This window comes from Ixodes scapularis, unplaced genomic scaffold (assembly GCF_016920785.2).
Source record: "Ixodes scapularis isolate PalLabHiFi unplaced genomic scaffold, ASM1692078v2 PGA_scaffold12__126_contigs__length_90152505, whole genome shotgun sequence".
Taxonomy (NCBI): Eukaryota; Metazoa; Arthropoda; class Arachnida; order Ixodida; family Ixodidae; genus Ixodes; species Ixodes scapularis.
In genome coordinates this window covers 48969328-48993685 of record NW_024609838.1, presented here as the reverse complement: position 1 = coordinate 48993685, position 24358 = coordinate 48969328, and the positions used below count along the sequence as shown (strand labels likewise).

General features: G+C 44.6%; 1 pseudogene; it reads left to right on the top strand.

Moving 5' to 3' along the window:
• Positions 1-7563, top strand: part of LOC120851177 — a 49657-nt pseudogene extending 42094 nt beyond the window's left edge.
• The last annotated feature ends 16795 nt before the right edge of the window (positions 7564-24358 follow it).

Genomic DNA, 24358 nt, shown 5'->3' with positions numbered 1-24358 from the left:
AGCGTTGGCACACGATCTTGCGAGGTGGCCAGTACCGCCACACTGAAAACATCGTGGGGGCCTTCTTCCAGTGTTTCCGCGGGGAACGCTTTGGCCGTGTTCCTGGGGGTGACTCTGTGACTGGATGAAACTGTTCATTGTGGCGCGAAGTTCGGCCACGCTGCTGGTCAACGCCGCAATGGGATCGTCCGTGGGTTGTGTAGTGGCTTCTGAAGTGTTACCCACGGCGGCGCACGGTATTGGTGTCCCCGTAGTCGCAGACAGTTGCCCGATGGATGTTAGCCTTGAGGCTATCTCAAGAGCTTTCTCAAAAGTTGCAGGGTCAGCGGCGAGGACTTTGTCACGCAGCTTGGATTGGAGACCCACAATGAGCTGGTCCCGTATCATCGGGTCACCCACCTGTAGTGGCATCTCTGGATAGGCCTGTCCAATGAGGTCCACAAGGTCGTAGGCGTAGACGTCCAGGGCTTCCGTGGGTTGATGACCACGGGACCGAAACTGCGCCGCCGACACAGCACGCTGGCCCGCCGACGCCAAACGAAGTGTCAGCGCCTTCACTAGTGCGGGAAAGGTGGCTTTGTCTTGGTCGGGAAGGTGCTCAAAGACGCGGAAGGCCCTTCCTCGGAGGCGTGTCGGCAGGTACACCAACTTTTTGGCGTCGTCCCAACCGTTTGCTGCCGCGCAAGCGGAGAAGAGCTTTGCCCATGACTCAAAGCTTCCCTCACCGGTGAAGACGTCCGGGAGAACGGGGTTTACAGGTTCGGTGGCCATCCCACCGCTGCCACCAATTGTAACGTGATGGCCAAAAAGCGACCGCGTTCCGTCTTAAGGGCCGCCCACACTAGCGAGAAAACGCGCGTGGCACGCCGATCGCGGCAAGTAACAAAATGTCGCCGAAGCACAGTCAGCGCCACGAGCGCGTGCAGAGACACGCCCTTTATCTTCCCGCTTAACCGATTTATCGGCGCGCCGGGCGCGTTTTCTCGCTAGTGTGGGCGGCCCTTTAGGCTACCCCTTTTTTCGATCAGCGTTCCACTCGCACGCGCTTCCAGAGCGCGCTTCTTCTTCATGGCGATACCGCCGATCATCACACAAGCACCACGAAAGATGTGGAATCATCGTCTCAACTAGAAATAAGCAGGCCTTCACAAGCAACAACGGTGCCGAGCAGACGCTCGGCACAGTTGTGTCAGGCTCACGCAGCCAGCGGCACAGTTTTGTCGTCAGATGTTCAACAACGCCGAGGTATTTTCATTTATCATTTGGAATGGCTTCAAGAGTGGGAAATTAATCTATTTCGCGGATTGTTAACGCCGAGGCGAGTGCCCTCCGTTGCAGTGCCGTCGTCGCGCAAAGTGCAGAGAAAACCGGGTGGCGATGGCGGCGGTGCTCTTTGATCTTGCGCCGTCGGGTTCATGAAGTCCGGAGTAAACGTACTTACGTGCGTCTGCTGGATCGGTGTTTTGGACTTCCTTAAAACTCTTTCTCACACGCATTTTCCTTGTGAAGCTTAGTAGCTCATTACACCTCATCGTCGACTGTGCTCATTTGACTACGACGGACGAGCCTGCGTGATGTGAATTTCACTGCCCAAGATCCATGGTGTGCTGTAACGAGGGCTAATAAAATATCACCGCGAACTTCTGAACAAACGGGTCGAAGTTTCGTCTGCTATCATAACTGATCGCCTGTCACAATATTAATCAGTAGCGTTCCTAGACTCCGCCTCCGCAGGCACCGTGCTTCGTTGCCCGATTGTAAGTGTCTCCTGGTACCTCGTAGAATTCCAGCTCCCACTTCAAGTAAGTACCATCCTTTAGAACTGGCAATTAATAGTTTCGAACCCAGACGCTCGCAGTGTGCGTTTGTGTGTGTGTGGGGGGGGGGGGGGAGGGGTCGCGTGCTAACATACTCGGAGCCCTCGTTTACGCCGCTTCGCAGCGGCAGACAAGGCGCCACATTACAAAAGAAAGCTAATCCGAGCTGTCTATGTAACTAGACCCATTCGCTAGTCATTCGATGAAACGTCGTGGTCTCGTTTTCATTCGCTAAAGCGGCGTTCGATCAATGAATGCCTCCCACTTATTTCGGCTCGGCAGAGCCGAGCTGCCGCAGAAAGGCAAGCAGATCGCGAAAATCGGTCTCAAACGTGCCACGAATGTAATGTCGTATACAAGAAGCCAACAATCAAGCATTTGAAAGCTACAAGGAAGCGGTAGCGAAATATTTACTACGCAATGAACCCGGACTGAAACGCGGATGCCAAGGGTCAGCAGACACCGAGAACATTTAAGACAAGAAAGATTTTCTTGTGTTTTCTTGATCGAGATGGGTTCTCGAATGTTCACGACATCTTATCTGTTGAAGAACGGGTCGCGGAGGCTTCTGGTAAAGACATCGTTCACGATGTGCCGGTGCATTCGGACAGCCTGCCGTATCCAGCTCCCCAAAGCAACGCCGCCAACGCAGCCCCCCCCCCCCCCCCCTTCCTGCCAGTTCTCTCCGCGTGGTGGCGCGAGCGTAGATAAACATGGCGGCGCCCTGGAATTGGCGCGGACACTGGTCTATAAAAGAAAGACTCAAAAATGGCAAGAGTGGAGACGGTTCAACGGGTGTCGGCCTTTACCGTAGAGGTAAAGAAGCAGCGAAGCAGAAGATGTTGGTCGTCCCCGTGCTAACAATCGGAATTTGTGCACTGTAAATAACGTGACTGAAATCATCTTTTTTCGCGGGGCTACGACGCTCTCCCCTTCTTTCTTTGCAAGCGCGAGAAGTCTGCTTTTTTCGTAACTCCGCTTATGTTAATCTATAATCGCGTCAGATTCGCATATGCACAACGACTTCTTTCGGAGCATACTAACATCGCCGTAACGTACGTGGTTCGAAATTGACTTCTGCTTCTTCATCCGGAGACGATCTTAACGCGATTAGCCAGCTCGCCTGTTCGACGAAACGGTTATAAACAAGACATTCATGAGAAATGGGAATTGCAACAGCAAAACGAATTGACTGATAAGAACAATAAAGTTGAAACGAAGCTATGTTCTGAAATGTTTGTTAATTTCCCTTTTTCACGAAACAGCGCGGAGGCATACATTCGTGTTTTGCTTGGCTTACATAAGTTGTGACAAAAGGTTTTCTTCGAGAGAACTCCGAAATTGCACCCAGAAAGCTGTAACATCTTTCCCACGCGAAGAGAATGATGTCCTTCACTCATGAGCTGGCACCCATTTTTTAACTTTCAAAGCAGCGAATGTCCGTTACAATGTTTTTTCGTTGGTCACCTCGCACGGAGATAGGCAAAACCAATGCATTTTGGACAATTTGTCTGCTAGCGGAGACTCCGGGCTCGCCAGGGGAGCTGCAATCACTTTTCGCCCGTTTTCCGCGGGATTTGCCAGTATTGGCTTCCACGGTATTTGCTGACATCACGTTATCGGGCTCCTTGGCCTTGTGCTCCGTCCCCAGGCAAGCTTCGGAGGAGCTCTGTGACGTGACGTCAGACAGCCAGCCTGCCTCGCTCAATTGCATCTTTCTTTTCCGAAAATACAGCCATTCGTTTGGGATATTGTTGTAAAAGTGATGTCTTGGGGTTTGTAGCTTCCCAGTGAACGGCCCTACGGCCTTTCTTGGGTAGTAAACACTTCGGTTCAGTATCCCTTACCTTCGCAGGGCCTCCCCAACGATTTTTTGATTGGTCTGAAACTTGCGGCGAGGCTTACCTCGGACCACGGTGTAGGAAGGCTCTTTAGGTAAAGAGACTCCGCTCTCCGGCCACGACCAAATAATGACACCCCGCGCACTTCGCTTCACGGAGCCACCCTAGATGGCGCCGTAAGTTTCAGGCCATCCGGCGGCGCACCGTGCCGCCTGTGCTAGCTGCCTGCTCGGCGTGCAGCTTGCTTTCCGGTGGCTACCGGTTCGCTTACGATTTAGTATGTAGGTAGGGACATTCACCTATCATCTCTCTCAGCACACCGAACTTTTCATTGCCCGAAAAATGGCAGGCGCACAAACAAGAGTAACTCCCTAATACCAGCCGACGCGGCGGTCTACGAGTGAAAAAAAAAATCACTCCCTTGTAGGTAATTTCTAGCCCAGCTTACATTCCGTCGTTTGGTTCCTCAGTAGCGAAATACTAACGTCGGTAAGCGTTTGTAAAATGAATGAACTTTAATTCGACCGCAGGTAACCGATAACTTGAGTGCGACCAAAAGAAAAAAAAAAAGAATGCACAAAAATAAAGAATGATTAACACAAACCTTGCTAACGGATAATACGGAACTGAATTGTTTTGAGCTCCATCCACATGACTCTCTAAAAATATATATATTGGGTTCTCGAATTCCCGTTGATTCGACTGGACTATTAAAAAAATTGTTGTTTTCAAAATGTGGGGCAGCTAACGTGATTATTCTTTTGCATTTTAAGGCAGCCTTCGAGTCCTGCTAAATTGAGCTGCTGGCCCGATTGGCACGAAGTTGCACATTTTGCACGCACAGGTTAATAAACGCAGCATTCTTTGAAAAGTTCAGTTTGTTAGTACGCTTACATTTGCGTGTAGCAAATTGCAGCAAAAGTTTACAGTAACCGAACTCGTCAAGGAGAGCAAACCGGTTTTATTAATGGCACTTTTAAGTATAATATTAATATCATCACAAACTTCAACAAAAAATAAGAAATCTCTGTAAAAAAAACACTGTTAAAATATTGTTAAATGTATGACACACTCCAGAGCTGCTTTTGGAGTTCTTTTCCACATTACGAGTCGCACAGTCGGGACTCTTTCTTATTTTCTCGAGACTTCTTCTTTGCATATCGGCTTTTCCTTTGCAGTCCTGTCACCTTCTCATGCGATCCGAACCCTTTTGCACGTTCAACCGAAACCGAAGAAGCGTGTGCCTTCCACGAGAACGCCAGAGAGAATTCGACCCTGAACAGATGGGCAGTCTGTTGTGTCTGCGTCTATAGCTTGCAAGACAATCCTCTACGAGGCTCCTTGAATTCAGAAAGAACACCGACCGAGCATCGGGGCCGAGAGGAGGTTGCTGACGTCGAGGCCAGCTTTCGAATGTGGCACTAACCGATTAATGGCACGGCAGCTCCAGAACCCCGAGTTTTATTATATGAGAACCTGTCCGCTGCCCATTCGGTGCGCTCTTTTTGCCAATATGTTACACGATATAACCATGAAAATAAACTAGTCTTCCGTCCTGTTAAGTTTTCCCGATCTGTTTCCCCGACTGTCTGGCTAGGACGTTGTTCGCGTGAAAGGTTGAACGCCAGTTAGATACCCCTGCCACCCGAGAGACCAGGCTGGGCGTCGACTCATAACAGGACACAACGCAGAACGACACGGACGAAGTCTCAAACGCAGCTACAAACTTTATTTGTGATCCCTTCTTTTTCTCTTCCTTTTATCAAAAACCTCTACCCCCTTCCTTCTTCCTTTTCCCAGGCGCTCCGTACATTCCACTCAACGATAAGCTCAGACGGCGCCAACACAAAGCTGTCGACAAATCCACTGTCAACACACATACAGGCGACACCCCGAGGTTATTCCGGTTCTCCCAAACCAGTCAGCCGCAAAATTGTTTCGGCCTTGCATTCGGCAGACGTCTTTATCCTGATCGTCTCTTTTACTAATATTTTCATGTCGTTGTTTTCCCTTTCTAAAATGTTTTCGTTTCCCCAGGCTGGAGAGCAGTCGGTGCATTCATTCAAATGTTCGGCTATTTCCGAATTTGGATCTTTGGTTTTTACATTTCTTTTACGCTCGGTTCACCACTGCAAAAAAAGAAAAAAAAGTTGGAAACATTTAAAGGCGGCGTAAGCTATGGGTGACAAGCCCACGTTCTGGCGTAGGGCCGGCGACCGGACGGCCTGAGCGTTTTGGCGCCCTCTAGGGGCAGGCGGAGAAAACATAGGAAAGGAAGGGACGTGATGTGTTCGCCGTTCCAACGGGGCGAGGAGAGGAGTCTCCACACCTAAAAAGCCTTTCTACGCCGTGCCGCGGACAAAATGGTAACACGAAGAAACCATTTTTTTCCCAACAAAATTCACAATGTTTCAGAAGTTATGAGCGAAAACAAATGACAAATTCAAGCAAAAATAAGGATTTTTTTATACATATTATGGCCCCACCAATGACGGGACGGTTGTGCCACTCCTCGGGGGGCGCATCACCTATACTTCGTTTCACTTTACGTTTTGCCGCAGCGAAGGCTGGAAGCGCGAGCTCATAGCGTTGGCAGCTGCCCTTAATGCACGAGAGCTGGCGCAGTCGAGATGTGCCCTAGAGCAGGGAGCTCGCGATTATAGCCTTTCCTGCAGTACACCATAAGATGAAATAGAGTATAGGTGCTGATCTTGTTGTTTCCAGCTTTCAAACTCTATTTGTTTACTTTATCGCTCTCAAACTTTGGCGCAAGAAAAGCTGATGCTAAAAAAATATTCAAATATGACCATAATTAGGTTCCTTGTTTCTTCTTTTTTTTTTTTTCGGGGGACCATAAAGTACTTCTGAACTGGATCCGCAATGTATCATAAATTGCATTCCTTTAACTGCTTTTCACCTCCCAGCTAGGCGGGCTTTCAAAAGAAAGTTGAGATTGACCTGAGTTCCATAAAACCCATTCGGGTTTCAAAAATTGGGAAATATCGGTGGTTATCTGGAAATTAAGGCCTGCCCATAATGCATTCATTATAATGCAAATTTTGTAGCGTAAGCTACACTGCCCGACGTTGAGCAGTTTCGCGTGGCTCCTAGAGAGCCGTGCTGCGCATGCGCGAGGAGCAGTGACGTCACACGTGTCAGTCCCTGATGTAAGCGCAGCGCACATGCACCCGCCCGAGATCATGGCTCGCGCTGTCCGGTTGTTCTGGGCGGCAGCTTGGTTGCTTGATACATAACAACACGGCGCACAACTTCACTCATCGGATCCCGAAGTAGTCACATAATGCGTACACCGTGTGCGTGTAATTGAAGCAGCGGTAAGCATGATAATCAAGGTAATCCTAAACAACCAAGGAAGCTCAGAATAACCAGGTGAACCTAAGCTTACGCTACGTATATCCTGGCATAACCGAGGTAAGCCACTGCAGTATTTCATGTCGCTTAGAGCCTACAATCCTCTATCCAGAAAATAATCACTAGGCTAATAATGAAGCTCTGTATATTCGTGACAAGCCTCCATAGATACCCTGCTATTTTTAGGCATTCTTTTTTTTTTGTTCCGCTTATTTTATTCAGTGAAAAAACCGTTCTGTCCTTTTGAGACAGTTGTTCGAAAATACAATTTCAAAAGGAATTAGAATTCGATGTGTTAATGAGATTTTCTCTTCTATTTTCGCAGTTGGCTTATCTCTGTATGTAAAGAAGCGCAAGACCACTGTGCCCGATGACGACCGGATCGGCAAAGCCTGCCGGTCGTCATCGATCGTCATCGTCATCAAACCTTTCGAACTTCTTAAGCAAGGAGACTCAACATTCGAAGGCCGAAAAGTGTCCACAGGTGCCCCTGACACCTCCTGTGCCCTTGGGGGCCTCCTAATGAAAATTAAGTTTATAAAGGCCTATATTTTTTTAGAACAGGTGTTTTTTATGAGGTTTTTTCTCTTGATTTTTTGAAAAGACAGTACCGTAATATCCGGAGAGATAGCCGACCTAAATTTGAAAGTAAACCGGGTGAAAATAAAGCGTAGACTCACTTTCCGTGTGCGATCAAAAAAAGTTTGAAAACATGCTAGTTTTAGAATTTGTGACCTGCGAAACTTGTAATCACTGGAAGGGCCCATAAACTAAAGACGACTGTCCTCAGTCAGCAACGTTCGTCTATCTCCTGCCGTGGTTAAGTAACACAATTTCTGCCAAGGTCACCACTGGCCAAGGGCCCTGCAATTACTAGAATTCGGCTATCTTTTTTTTTTTAAATAAATCATACAAAAATAGGGGCGGGTTTTTTTTCGGGGGTGGGGCATCCTTTGGGATATTACGGTAGCTAGCTAATTTCCGCAGGAAGAAAACTGATGACAGTAGTAGTTAGGGCAATCACAGCCATTAAGTTAACTTAAATAATTCGGGTCACTGGTGTTGGTCCCATCCCGTTTACTTTTCTTGTAATTAACCACAGGTAGGGGTGATCAAGAGTAGTCAGTGCCCTGTAGTACTTAAAAGATTAGAAGAATGACAGCACCTCTGCGGGGTGGGGACTTAAGATTTGAATGTAAACATTAGACAAAAGTCAGTCTGTTTTGTGGGTGTAACTAATTATTAAAACAACGACCAACCAATCCCAAAATAAGGGGCCCCACGTTTTAGAGCGCAGGTCTTAGGCGCCCGTTTCCGGCTTGAGCTTGTCGCCTTCACCGTCGGCGTAACCAAGGTCACCCCAAGGTCACGTGACCCCCCAGGTCACCCCAAGGTCACGTAACAACTCAAAATCACGTGACCCCTCCCAGGTCACGTGATCCTCCAAAGTCACGCAACCCCCAAATCACGTGACCGCTCCCAAGGTCACGTGACCCCCAAAGTCACGTGACCCCTCCCAGGTCACCTGACCCCCCAAAGTCACGTGACCCCTCCCAGGTCACGTAACCCCCAAGGTCACGTGACCCCCAGGTCACGTGACCCCCCGAGGTCACGTGACCCCCCGAGGTCACGTGACCCCCCAAGTCGCATGACCCCCCGAGATCACGTAACCCCCCTCCCCGAGGTTACGTGACCCCCCCCTCCCCCCGAAATCATGGGATACCCCCATCCCCCCTCCGAGGTCAGGTGACAGCCCCGTAGCATATTAATGAATGAGGGGAGGAGGAGAAGGAGGGGTCTACCCCCCCTCGGTACCCTTCCCTCCTCCTCCTCAAGAGCTGCGCTCCAATTCGGTGTTACAGGGAGTTGTAAACGGCTTTCACTTTTTTTTTTAATTTAAGATGTGGGCATCAATTTTAAAATGCAAAATCACATTTTTTTATATACACCGTAGAACTCCGAAAGAACGCCCACCCCAATGAACAGATAACTGGTGAAAAACATGGGGTGGGCTATCTTTGGGGACGCCACAGCAAAACTTTATCAAAAACCGGCTACAAACTACGTGACGCGGAAACTGATGCCGCAGATTGCGGACACCGCGAATTCGCGTCTCACGATGCGATAAACACGTGGGAACCCGCTACAAACTTGCCTGTCGCAGGAACCGATACTGCATGCGTAGATCGCGGACAGAAAGGCAGGAATCCGCTACATATTCGTATGTTACGGGAACAAATACCGCAGATCGCGAACGCAGTAAAATCATATTTCACGATACAATATAGTACACGCGGGACCAACTCGCGTGGAATGGAGATCGCACACGCAGATCGTGGACAAAAATGAGGGACTCCGCTATAAACTCGCTTGTCTGACGTGCCGGTACAGCAAATTGCGCGGTTGATGCGATTCCCGTCGGTCATTGCGTGACGTCCGACGGATATCGAGGTTGGACGATGTTTCGGAATTTTTATACTACAGATACTTAGCCACGAAAACGGAATGGGCGACCTCTCGGGGGCGGACGTTCTCTAGGAACCTTACGGTATATATATGGGTGGTTTCATCTCAAATCGTGCAGGCAAAAAGGGTCGAATTTTTAATTTCGATGAAAAAAATATATGTTATGGCGCCGTTTCTAAAACCGCAGTCGACACAAACCGCAAGTTCGTCGGATTTTTTGTTCTCGACTTATGAATTTTTGAAGAGGCCGCGGCGAAAAGCAGTGTTTTTCACACCCATCGTGGGTCGAATGTTTCGCTTGATCTACCGCCATGGATTTTTAGTCCACATTATATTATATTTTTTGAAGCGCTCTGTGGACACATTTAAAAGGCTCCAATACCATGAAATAATTTTAGGCCTTTTGCTTTTTTTCTGTAAAAATTTCAAAAACGCCTCCTCGGTCAATTGTTGACGAACTTTGACAATTAATTACTGGAGATCTACTTGGGTTACACCGATATTTTTTATGTCCACGGAGAGCCCAAAACACGCTCTTTATATTTATTATAAAATGCCTTGGCTGTATAAAATATCCTTTGCGGTACGTTTACGTTAATATTATGCAAAAATTAAAAAGTACCATTTTTGAAATTGATTTTCTCAAAAAACCCATTTTTTATTTTTTTTATTTTTTGTTCAAATGTAGATATGATAGTCGTCTACACGAAAATGAAGCCTAGAAAGTGTATATTTTGTTTGCATGTTTTATATTTAGGCCTGAATATCGGAAAAAGACGTCTTTGTTTTGCAAGACCTAAGTCAGACATAGCGACCCATGCGTCTCTATGAATTGTGAAAAAGTTTTCTTGAATTTTCTTCTGCATTTTGTAATCAATTATAAATAGATTTTGTGGTATTGAATATTTATGTATGTTTTGATAACAGCGGGAACCATGAGATACATATCTAACCAAATCAGCAGGCCTAGTAGACTTTTAATAACCAAAAGGCACAGACGTTGTATTGTTTCGATTTATAAACCTTTCAAAGTGAACTAGCGCGACTAGCTATTAGCTGTCATATTACTAAGACAAAGAAAGTCACCACATTGTCGATATATTATATACAATTCTTTACGAAACCAAACACTAAGGCTTGTTCACAGCACATCGCACAGGTCACCAGGGAGTGTCCTTTCACTTCCGTAATACACAAAAGTGGTGACACAGAAACGGTCCGAAACACACAGAGAGTGTGTCATGGAGAGGGGTAGGAAATAAAAATAAATAAATAGGAATTAAATTGCCCAACTCTGATCTTAACGAAAACTGCGTAAAAAAAATAAATAAATAAAGTATTTAGGTTCGAGCGGTGGCAAGGCGATAGGTCCACGCCTGGTGGAGAGTCAGACAAAGAAGTCGACGGCACGTAAAGGTAAAACAAAAACAAACAAAAAAAAAAAACAATTATTTAATAAAGACGGGAAAACTCAGCCGCACATGGCAAGAACAAAAACCAACTCCCCCGGGCATTCCCTAAGCGGGACGCAACCAAATGCGTGCGAACACGCTCTCTACATCACCGCCAGGCCGCTACGCCATGACGAAATAAACCCAACAACCGAACAGTGCTAACAAACAGTTAGTAAAAAAACATTGAAAAAAAAAAAAAAGAAACGTTCAGAAAAAACCGCACCCGAGAAACAAAGTTTAGCGGGGCGAAGAAACACGCACGAGTCGGTCCCACGACATTGAAGTCTGGCAGGGTGACGGCGTCCAGATGCTCTAGTCTGTTCCTCCCTCTATTGCGCACATCCACGACGGCTATGCGGAACAGTGGCTGTACGAAAGAAAGTGAAGAATAGATTCGAGCAGGCGATGCGCGAGAAGGTAACCGAGACTATGCTTCAAGCTTCATATCCGGAGAGGAGCTTTCGAGGTAGTTTCTGCAGTTACTCAAACTTTCTCTGTCCCCTTCCCTTTTTCAAAAGAACACGTCAGCCGGCGCTAACGTTTCATCTCGGGAGAAGCCCACTCTTCACAAACGGTTATAGTTGACAAGGAGGCTGACTTCGACCCAACTAGTCTCCGGGCAGAATACAAACACAAGTATATTTACCAACACGCTCGTTTTAATGTCAGTCTCCGGGCTTTGCTGTTTCCAAAAGAGATAACCCTTTATAAGGACAGAACGAGCGGGTTGGTGGGGATAATTAAACTTAAACACTCCCTTTTCGTTTTCTTCCTCAAGTTTAATAGATAACCCTTCGGTGCTATCGGATCTCCCCGGAGAGAGAGAGAGAGCACGGCCTTTTCAAGGTAAGGATAGGGCGCTCGAAGCTAGGGCAAACAGGCGGTATCGTTTCACGCATGCACGGATGGCTGGTTTCAAATTCCTCCACATCCCTAACGAAACCGGCCCATCTTCGTGTGTGCGTCTGCGGGATTTCTGTCCCGCGCCGCCGGTTTTAGCGCGCACGCGGCGTTGTTTTGGCTGGCAGAACAGTTGTTGACCGTCGATATTGTAAGGCCGTGGTGTCCTCATCCTTTCAGGCAACGATTCCTTTGCTTTCCCTTGTGCAATACTGTGACAGACTCCTCCTGGGTGGCTGTCACTGTTCGCCGCATCAACGACAGAATCGTACCATTTCACTCCTCGTGACACAGGGTGCGCTGCTCGCTTTACTGTCACGGGCCGTCCCATCTAACACAACGAGCGCGAAAGGTCGTGGTCATCTGCTGGCTCCGAAAGGGCGGGACGTTCATGCAGGCCAATGAGGGCCCCGAATCAATAAAACGTCTGCCGACTCCTACACGTTAAAAATTTACGACACCTGCTGGTCTGTTAATAAGTGTTGCTTTCTCTTTTTGGAACTCCTCCGATGTAGCTTGCCGCCTATAATAAAATGTAAATAATCAATAAATATATCTGGGTGGAAATACTGTATTTCATTTTTAAGTGGGAACGTTGAAAAAAAGAAAAAAACTATTTCCAAGCTTGTGAAGACGCGAAATTCGCAAGTCCATTTTGAGTCGTAAAAACACGTTTTTGTACGATATTGATGCTGAAATGTAGAACATACAAACAAAATATACACTTTCTAGGCTTGATTTTCGTGTAGACAACTATCATATCTACATTTGAACAAAAAATAAAAAAAATAAAAAATGGTTTTTTTGAGAAAATCAATTTCAAAAATGGTACTTTTTGGTTTTTGCATAATATTAACGTAAACGTACCGCAAAGGATATTTTATACAGCCAAGGCATTTTATAAAAAATATAAAGAGCGTGTTTTGAGCTCTCCGTGGACATAAAAAATATCGGTGTAACCCAAGTACATCTCCAGTAATTAATTGTCAAAGTTCGTCAACAATTGACCGAGGAGGCGTATTTGACATTTTTACAGAAAAAAAGCAAAAGGCCTAAAATTATTTCATGGTATTGGAGCCTTTTAAATGTGTCCACAGAGTGCTTCAAAAAAGATAATATAATGTGGACTGAAAATCCATGGCGGGAGATGAAGCGAAACATCCGACCCACGACGGGTGTGAAAAACACTGCTTTTCGCCGCGGCCTCTTTAAAAATTCACAACTCGAGAACGAAAAATCCGACGAACTTGCGGTTTGTGTCGACTGCGGTTTTAGAAACGGCGCCATAACATATATTTTTTTCATTGAAATTAAAATTTCGACCCTATTTGCCTGCACGATTTGAGATGAAACCACCCATATATATATATATATATATATATATATAACGGGCATGGTGGCGGGAGGCCGAAGGCGTGGGTATAAAACTGAGAAGAAAAAAACCCTTAGTGAAAAACAGCAACAACGGACGATTTAATCTTCGACGTTTCGGCCGGAGTCCGGCCTTCGTCAGGAAGAACTTTTACAGATGAACGCGGGTGGTATTTATACAATGCTACGGTCGAGTCCAAATTTCGGAGGGGTGACGGTTGAAGCTTTCGAGAGAGGGAAGCGTAGGGCAGTTCTTATCCGGGTGAAGAAGCTTGACGGTCGGGGCCAAGTTTCAAGGACGGCGGGATGACGGTTGTAGCTTCTTGGGAGGGGGCGCAGGGTGACTTTGTGTCCAGACCGGCAGCGGTGACCTATATAGACCATAGCGTACAATAGACGAAAGTTACACGCGCAAACTAAAGTGCTGTCTCAAAAAAAAAAAAAAATGAAGAAAGGGCGGCACGGTCACTTGTGTGCATGCAGGCATGCATGAGCAGTCTTGGGTAAGTTACTTTTAAAAAGTAATTCGTTACAGTTACAGTTACTTTTAGAAAAAAGTAGCGAAGTTACCGTTACAGTTACCGCAACAAAAGAGTAACTCGTTACAGTTAGAGTTACTTTCAAAAAGTAACGACGTTACTTTTCAGTTACTTTTCTATAACGCTAAAAAATTATAAAAAACTAGAAAACGCCCACCACCAAGTTTTATTTCATAAAATTAAAAATTACGCTTTTTACTTCATATTGTAACTTAGCAGAAGTTGCTTTTCGAAATCAGTGTTTGAAAATTTTCACGCCAGAGTAGTGGCGCAAATCAAAATACGAAACATGCGCAGTTCCCTCCGCGTGTATTGTTGTTTCACGGTTGATTCACCCAATTAAAAAGCGTTCTCACAGAAAAATGGAAAACCACAACGTAGATAGTGCTTCAAGACGCTAAGATGTAAGTGTTCAGTAACAAAGTACAAGCGCCTGCGTAAATATAAGTAGATTTTTTTTTATTACATCTACACGTGGCTATATTCGGATCGTGACTCGTGAGAAAGAACGTATTCACAGGTTTGTGCAAGGCCAGCTTGACACTCGAAATGTCAGAATGGACGATTGGAAAAGTGCAAGGAATATCTAAATTGTACCCTTGTTCAGTGATATATTATTCATAAAACACTGGAAAGTAACGACAAAAGTAACGTCGTTACTTTCATCGTTACTTTAGAAAAAAGTAATAGAACTACAGTTACAAGTTACATTTTAAAAAAAGTAACTCGTTACAGTTACAAGTTACCAAAAAAGTAACGAAATTACAGTAACGCGTTACTAGTAACGTGTTACTACCCAAGACTGTGCATGAGTCAAACCTGGAAGGGAACAATGTTAAACCTAGAAGTAAAAAGGAATACAATAAATATCAGAACCTGGAAATAAAAGAGAAAAGTTTATGGTCCAGTTCCGGCCCCAAACACAGTACCACTGTTAACAACAAAATCTACAAAAAAAAATGTTTTTAGATTGCTGTTGCTATTCGTCTGTTAGCATTTTAATCGATGCCAGAGTACCGGGGCTTTCATTTATTCCTTCTTTAATAGTGTTAAATCGGTAAATTAGGTAGGATTCACGCTGTTCACGTTCGCGATTTGATTTGAATCCAGATTCTAGGAGCGTTACTGACAATTTATCAAAAGAATGTTTTGGGAGAGCGAGATGTTTGGATAAAGGCAGTGCCGGAAGATTTATGGCGTGAGATTTGTGATTATTAAAGCGCAGTCTAAATGCCGTTCTAGTCTGCCCTATGTATTGCATTTTGCATACCGTACACTCGAATAAGTAAATGACATTCGACGAGGCACATGTTAAGTTCCCTTTAATTTTGATCGAGAACTGCGAGTGCGTGCTGCTGGCCGTGCTTGTGTGCTGCATTTGTTTACAGATTAGACAGCCTGGGTGCCTGCAAGGCCTACATTCGTTAGGTGGTGGCGATGAATTTATCCGAGAGTTTACTAGCGCGTCTTTGAGGTTACGCGATCGTCTCTGGACTACCCCCGGGGCGGATGGAAACGCGCGTTTAAGGCGGTCGCTTTGTTCGAGAATGTTATAATGTCGTCTCAAGACATTATTTACATTAGGATGGTTTATGCTATAAGTTAGACATAGATTTGTGCGTTGTGTGGCGCTTTGCGTGGGGCGCGGGCTGATGAGGTCTGCGCGGTTCAGTTGTTTGGCTTTTCTGATTGCATCGTCGATTATACGGGGTGGATACTTTTGTTTCTCTAGCACTGACTTTAAATTTTGACTGCTCGCATCAAAATCTGTCTCTTTCGAACAAATTCGTTTGAAACGATGAGCTTGGCTATAGGGAATGCTGTTCTTGCAATGGTGTGGGTGGTCGCTTTGATAATGAAGGTATTGCTGTCGATCTGTTGGCTTACGGTACAGGCTCGTGGCGAGTTTACTTTCGTCTATCTTAACGTTGACGTCTAGGAAGTTTATTTCGGTTTGAGAGTACGAATGTGTAAAGTGGATGCTCGGATGAGCAGCATTGTATCGACCTATGAAGTCCACCAGCTCCTCCTCAGTGTGCGACCATACAATAAATATATCATCTATAAACCTTTTGTATATTAGCGGCTTTACGGGACATTCAGAAAGGAACTGAGATTCTAATTTTCCCATGAATATGTTGGCATAGTTCGGGGCCATTTTGGTGCCCATCGCGGTTCCGCTAACCTGCCTAAAGTATTTATTGTTAAATTCGAACGTGTTTAGTTCTAAGACAAGCCTCGCTAGAGTAGCGACGACGTGTCCATCTGGGGTATCCGGTTGTTTGTGGAGTTCGTACATGTCAATTAAAGAGAGTATTCCATCATCATGTGGAATATTCGTATACAGCGATGACACATCGAGTGTAACGAGATATGATTCTTTTGGTATGCATAAATTTGATATTTCTCTTAAGAAGTGAGTTGTGTCTTTAATGTACGAATCAAGAATTGTAGGTATATGTTTAATTAAACTGTCTACATATCCTGATATGGGTTCGGTTACTGTACCTATTCCGGATATGATTGGACGCCCTGGGTTACCAGGTTTGTGAATCTTAGGGAGCATGTAGAGGCGGCCCGGAGAAGGCTGTACCGGTTTCATTAATTTATGTTCGTTAGCAGTTATTCTGCCCTCGTCTAGGAGATCCTTAAGAACCGAGGTCACAATCTGAGTCTGGTGCACCGTAGGGTCATCCGCGAGAGGCTCATAAAACTTTGAGTCATTTAGTTGGCAGTTTCCTTCTCGGATGTATTCAGAAGTGCTAAGAATCACAATTGCTCCTCCTTTATCGGCTGGTTTTATTGTTATGTCTGTCCTATTGCTCGGGGTTTTTAAGCTAGCCCGTTCGGATTTAGTGAGGTTATCCCGTCTTCCCGCCTGCCTGCGATATTCCCGCATTATGTCTTTTTGCACAGCGGCTATGTATAAGTCAAGACAATCATCACGGTTAGCTTTTGGCGTCCAGTCGCTCGTTGCACGCTGCTGAGAGGTGTTGGAGCTAGAAGTTTTGTCCAAGAAGTATTCCCGCAATCTTAAATTTCGAGCAAAGTTGTCGAGGTCACCTAGTAATTGAAATTCGTCAACAAAACCTGTGGCGGGACAGAAATTTAATCCCCTCGAAAGGAGTCTTTCCTCTTCTGTTGATATAGTCACGCCAGATAGATTAAAAATTGTAGTGCCGCAAGGGGCACTAGTGCTTGACCTATCGTCTGTTATGCTAATGGCCGGTTGAGTATGTTCGTTATAGTTAAATGATGTCGTGATCTGAGGTAAAACAGGGTTAGGAACCTTATCGCGCTGTAGCTTACGTAGCTTGATTGTTGCGAGGTCATTGTGTTTCTTTTTATCAAATTCAGATAGGGCGCTAATTTCGGATGTCGATAAGGGGCCATTTGAACGGAGAAGTGTAGCGGTCGCGGTCGTTAACTGTTTCACTTGTTTGTCACTATGCTGAATCGCTATTTGGACCAGTTTAAGGGAACCTTCAAGGAGAAGGTTCTCCTTGAAGGTTCCCTCAAACTGGTCCAAATAGCGATTCAGCATAGTGACAAACAAGTGAAACAGTTAACGACCGCGACCGCTACACTTCTCCGTTCAAATGGCCCCTTATCGACATCCGAAATTAGCGCCCTATCTGAATTTGATAAAAAGAAACACCATGACCTCGCAACAATCAAGCTACGTAAGCTACAGCGCGATAAGGTTCCTAACCCTGTTTTACCTCAGATCACGACATCATTTAACTATAACGAACATACTCAACCGGCCATTAGCATAACAGACGATAGGTCAAGCACTAGTGCCCCTTGTGGCACTACAATTGTTAATCTATCTGGCGTGACTATATCAACAGAAGAGGAAAGACTCCTTTCGAGGGGATTAAATTTCTGTCCCGCCACAGGTTTTGTTGACGAATTTCAATTACTACGCGACCTCGACAACTTTGCTCGAAATTTAAGATTGCGGGAATACTTCTTGGACAAAACTTCTAGCTCCAACACCTCTCAGCAGCGTGCAACGAGCGACTGGACGCCAAAAGCTAACCGTGGTGATTGTCTTGACTTATACATAGCCGCTGTGCAAAAAGACATAATGCGGGAATATCGCAGGCAGGCGGGAAGACGGGATAACCTCACTAAATCCGAACGGGCTAGCTTAAAAACCCTGAGCAATAGGACAGACATAACAATAAAACCAGCCGATAAAGGAGGAGCAATTGTGATTCTTAGCACTTCTGAATAAATCCGAGAAGGAAACTGCCAACTAAATGACTCAAAGTTTTATGAGCCTCTCGCGGATGACCCTACGGTGCACCAGACTCAGATTGTGACCTCGGTTCTTAAGGATCTCCTAGACGAGGGCAGAATAACTGCTAACGAACATAAATTAATGAAACCGGTACAGCCTTCTCCGGGCCGCTTCTACATGCTCCCTAAGATTCACAAACCTGGTAACCCAGGGCGTCCAATCATATCCGGAATAGGTACAGTAACCGAACCCATATCAGGATATGTAGACAGTTTAATTAAACATATACCTACAATTCTTGATTCGTACATTAAAGACACAACTCACTTCTTAAGAGAAATATCAAATTTATGCATACCAAAAGAATCATATCTCGTTACACTCGATGTGTCATCGCTGTATACGAATATTCCACATGATGATGGAATACTCTCTTTAATTGACATGTACGAACTCCACAAACAACCGGATACCCCAGATGGACACGTCGTCGCTACTCTAGCGAGGCTTGTCTTAGAACTAAACACGTTCGAATTTAACAATAAATACTTTAGGCAGGTTAGCGGAACCGCGATGGGCACCAAAATGGCCCCGAACTATGCCAACATATTCATGGGAAAATTAGAATCTCAGTTCCTTTCTGAATGTCCCGTAAAGCCGCTAATATACAGGGTCTGTCCCAAAACTTCCCGGAATGATTTTTTGTGGTCGGCAACGCCGCCTGGCGGGGTGGGGCTTCAGGTGGAGAAGTTAGTGGGGGATATAAGCTTCGAAACGAGACCGGTCTCAGTTGTCTGCTATCAGTTGCTGAGGCAGGTCACGCTCCGCGCAGAGGCTTCTACAGCACCCTCGTCGAGAAAAAAAATGGACCAGTTTTTGGAGCAACGTTATGCAATCAAGTTTTGTGTGCAACTGGGTAAAAACGGGGCGGAGACGCTCGAAATGCTTCGGAAAGCCTACGGCGACGACGCAATGGAAAAAAGCCAAATTTTCATGTGGCACAAGAGGTTCCGGGAAGGTCGGGAGTCCGTCAACGACGACGACCGCTCGGGACGCCCGTCGACATCACAAACGGATGACTCGGTGCAAAAAGTGCGTCACGTTTTGGACAAGGACCGGTGATTAAGCGTTCGAATGCTCGCAGATGAGTGTGGAATACCCAAAACAATCGTTCATCGCATTTTAACAGAGGATCTCCAAATGAGGAAAGTCTGCGCGAAAATGGTGCCAAAGGTCCTGACGAGTGAGATGAAGGAAGAGCGTTTGTTGAAGTGTCAGGAATTGCACGAACGCTTCGAAACAGACCCAGAATTTTTGGACACAGTGATCACAGGGGATGAGAAGTGGATTTTCGAGTACGATCTTGAATCAAAGCGTCAGAGCAGCGAGTGGCACACCACGGAGTCTCCTCGCCAGAAAAAGCAAGGATGAGCAAATCGCGAATCAAGGCAATGCTCATTGTGTTTTTTGACAGAAAAGGTGTGGTTCGCAGTGAATTCGTGCCACAGGGACAAACAGTCAACAAGGAGTTTTACTGTGAAGTGCTCTAACGGTTGCGAAACAGGGTTCGACGAGTCCGAAAAGAAACTTGCGACAACTGGATCTTGCACCATGACAATGCGTCAAGCCACACCGCGCTCATTGTCTCCGAGTTGCTGGCCAAAATGTGTGTGCCAACGCTGCCCCAGCCACCGTACAGCCCCGATCTGGCACCACCGGACTTCTTTTTGTTCTCAAGAATCAAAAGAACCCTGAAAGGAACTCGGCATGGGACGCTGGAGACGGTAAAAGCAGCTGCGACGACCTCACTGAAGGAGGTTCCTGTTGACGGCTTCCAGGGCGCCTTGAGTGATTGGGCTCAGCGTTGGCAACAGTGCACCGAGGCAGGGGGAGATTACTTTGAAAAGTTCTGAAAAGATTCTGAACTAATATTGAATAGATGACTTATAAAAAAAAAACAATTCCGGGAACTTTTGGGACAGACCCTGTACAAAAGGTTTATAGATGATATATTTATTGTATGGTCGCACACTGAGGAGGAGCTGGTGGACTTCATAGGTCGATACAATGCTGCTCATCCGAGCATCCACTTTACACATTCGTACTCTCAAACCGAAATAAACTTTCTAGACGTCAACGTTAAGATAGACGAAAGTAAACTCGCCACGAGCCTGTACCGTAAGCCAACAGATCGACAGCAATACCTTCATTATCAAAGCGACCACCCACACCATTGCAAGAACAGCATTCCCTATAGCCAAGCTCATCGTTTCAAACGAATTTGTTCGAAAGAGACAGATTTTGATGCGAGCAGTCAAAATTTAAAGTCAGTGCTAGAGAAACAAAAGTATCCACCCCGTATAATCGACGATGCAATCAGAAAAGCCAAACAACTGAACCGCGCAGACCTCATCAGCCCGCGCCCCACGCAAAGCGCCACACAACGCACAAATATATGTCTAACTTATAGCATAAACCATCCTAATGTAAATAATGTCTTGAGACGACATTATAACATTCTCGAACAAAGCGAGCGCCTTAAACGCGCGTTTCCACCCGCCCCGGGGGTAGTCCACAGACGATCGCGTAACCTCAAAGACGCGCTAGTAGACTCTCGGATAAATTCATCGCCACCACCTAACGAATGTAGGCCTTGCAGGCACCCAGGCTGTCTAATCTGTAAACAAATGCAGCACACAAGCACGGCCAGCAGCACGCACTCGCAGTTCTCGATCAAAATTAAAGGGAACTTAACATGTGCCTCGTCGAATGTCATTTACTTATTCGAGCGTACGGTATGCAAAATGCAATACATAGGGCAGACTAGAACGGCATTTAGACTGCGCTTTAATAATCACAAATCTCACGCCATAAATCTTCCGGCACTGCCTTTATCCAAACATCTCGCTCTCCCAAAACATTCTTTTGATAAATTGTCAGTAACGCTCCTAGAATCTGGATTTAAATCAAATCGCGAACGTGAACAGCGTGAATCCTACCTAATTTACCGATTTAACACTATTAAAGAAGGAATAAATGAAAGCCCCGGTACTCTGGCATCGATTAAAATGATAACAGACGAATAGCAACAGCAATCTAAAAACATTTTTTTTTTTGTAGATTTTGTTGTTAACAGTGGTACTGTGTTTGGGGCCGGAACTGGACCATCAACTTTTCTTTTATTTCCAGGTTCTGATATCCATTGTATTTCTTTTTACTTCTAGGTTTAACATTGTTCCCATCCAGGTTTGACTCATGCATGCCTGCATGCACACAAGTGACCGTGCCGCCCTTTCTTCATTTTTTTTTTTTTTGAGACAGCACTTTAGTTTGCGCGTGTAACTTTCGTCTATTGTACGCTATCGTCTATATAGGTCACCGCTGCCGGTCCGGACACAAAGTCACCCTGCGCCCCCTCCCAAGAAGCTACAACCGTCATCCCGCCGTCCTTGAAACTTGGCCCCGACCGTCAAGCTTCTTCACCCGGATAAGAACTGCCCTACGCTTCCCTCTCTCGAAAGCTTCAACCGTCACCCCTCCGAAATTTGGACTCGACCGTAGCATTGTATAAATACCACCCGCGTTCATCTGTAAAAGTTCTTCCTGACGAAGGCCGGACTCCGGCCGAAACGTCGAAGATTAAATCGTCCGTTGTTGCTGTTTTTCACTAAGGGTTTTTTTCTTCTCAGTTTTATATATATATATATATATATATATATATATATATATATATATATATATATATATATATATGTATATATATATTCAAACAATATTTGCCTTCACTGAGCTGGTCGGAGAGGTCGCCAAAAAAGGTGAGCTTCAGAAACGTTTCAAGCCTGGTAGGCTCTTCGTCAGTCTAGATAAGATCACTTCATTCTCCTTTTCTTTCAATCAAAAAAAAGTAAAAAACGGCCGGAAAAAGGAAGAAGTTAATTTGAAAATGCTTACCGTTTAGCGGGTATCTACTCAACTAATCTCTCGCTTAAAACTTTAATATATCCCGATAAAACACAGCAAAAAGTATGGAAGTAATTAAATATAATTATTTAATTACGCCACTCTTATCGCCAAACCAGTTTTCGGGACATGTGGTTCGGCATAAGCCAACTATACCTGGGGTCATGTGAAGCCAATGAGACGCCCAATGTTAAGCGTTTGCTCGCGTCGCATTAAACGATGAAGCGAGAAAAAAAAAAGCAACAGTGCGGAACCGATTAGAAGATCTCAATTAAATGTCCATGAAAAAAGACGGCAATGACCCTTTGGAACTGTTAAGGCCCTTCGGTTCTAAAGTATTAAATTTATAAATAAATTCAGATTCTTTATTTTTTCGATCTCTGGTGGTTCGAAAGCCCCCCTGAAGTATAATAAAATTAAAATCAGAAAGTCCGTTATGTCCTGCGGAGTTTAAGTGACGAGAAACTGGTCCGGCAACGTGTTTACGTATGTGACTTTTATGTAGATTCATGCGTTTTCTTATGCTTGTTTAGGTTTCTCCTATGTATTGAATTTGGCATTTTTTACATTGAATCAAATAAATAACATTTTCCGAATTACAATCAAAAGTACCATTTATTTTCCAGTTAACGTTATTTACTGTGCTACGAATACAGTTTGCTATAATTATGTCCCCATATAAACTGCATTGGTTATGATTGCATGTTATGCAACCAGTGGGGACCAGGCTACCTCGGATGGAGTTTCGGGACTGTTTAAAAAATCTAATAAATCACGTGATCTCTTAAACGCTATACCTGGTGGTCGAGGGATAACCGCTTCTGTGTCCATGTGTAAAATAATCATGTGTCGTCTAAGAATATTGTTTATGTTTGGAAGTTCTGAGGGGCAAGGTAAGATTAGTCGTAATTCATGGTTATTTCTTTTCGGCCGCTCCACTAAACACGCGTTACGAGAGATCGCTCGACTTTTTGATATCGAATTATTAATTAGCGGTGAAGGGTATCCACGGTTAATGAAATCCTCTCCTAGTGCTCTAGCTTTTATATCAAAATTCTTATCTTCCGAACATGAGCGTTTTAAGCGTTGCATTTGACTGTACGGTATATCTTTTTTGTTTTGTATTGGATGAAAACTTCTATAATGTAGAAATTGACGTCTATCTGTAGGTTTTTGATATAAGGTTGTTTTCAAACCATTTTCGGTAAGTCTTACCTTAATATCTAGAAACTCTATTTCTGTATAGGAGTATTTATACGCAACTTTAATATGTGGATTAAAATTGTTTGCAAAATTAATAAGTTCAAAAAGCTTATCTTCCCCATTATTCCAAATTATAAATATGCCGTCTAGGAAACGTTTATAAAAAAGGGGGTTTGTGCGGGAAGGAGTTAAGTAGCCGCTCCTCTAAAGACATCATATATATATTTGCATAGGAGGGAGAGAAGCGTAATCCCATTGCTGCGCCATGTATTTGTAAATAGTGCTCATTCATAAATGTGAAGTTATTAAGCTGTAAAGCTAAGTGCATAAAAATATTTAAGACGCTTTTAATAGCAGTTAGGTCGTTTTCGTTAACAATGTTCAGAACTGCTTGGATACCTTCATCAGGTGGTATATTAGTGTAAAGGGACACTACGTCCATTTTAGCCAGCAATATACTATTAGCCCTAAAATCTATTTGGATGTCATTAATCAAATGGAGAAAATGAGAGGAGTCTTTTACGTAGGACGGGGCACCGGCTGCAGTGCTTTTAATTTTTTCGTCAATAAAGTCGGCACTGTTCTCTGTATTTGTACCTATTCCAGAAATAATTGGTCTACCTGGGTGATTTTGCTTGTGTACTTTCATTAACATATAGAACTGTCCTGGTCTCGGATTTTCTTGAATGAGAAACCTAGAAATGTTTTTTTCTATTTTATTATTATCTACTAGGTATTTTAATTGTTTTTATTGTACCTCCAAACCTAAGTATTGGATCATAATCTAGTTTTTTATAGAACTTAGTGTTGCTCAGTTGTTTAATTGCTTCCGACACATAGTCGGCTGTCTTAACTATGCATATACCTCTCCTTTTGTCAGCCTGGGCTATTATGAAATCTCTGTTATCCGTGAGGCTTTTTAAGCATTGTCTATCCTTATCAGTTAAATTAACATTAAGTGGTCTGTCTTTTTTATGCGCTGAAAAAACATCTTTCTGGACCGCCTCTATGTATTTTATAATATTAACATTTTGTTTATTCAACGGTGGAATCCAATAGGATTTGTGTTTATATAGAGGCTCTTGATAAGGAGCTCCTTTGAAAAAAACTTTACAGTGCAATTGCCGTGCAAATTCGTTTAATCCTCTATGCAAGTCCAAATCATCCCTATTGTTGCGAGGAGTCG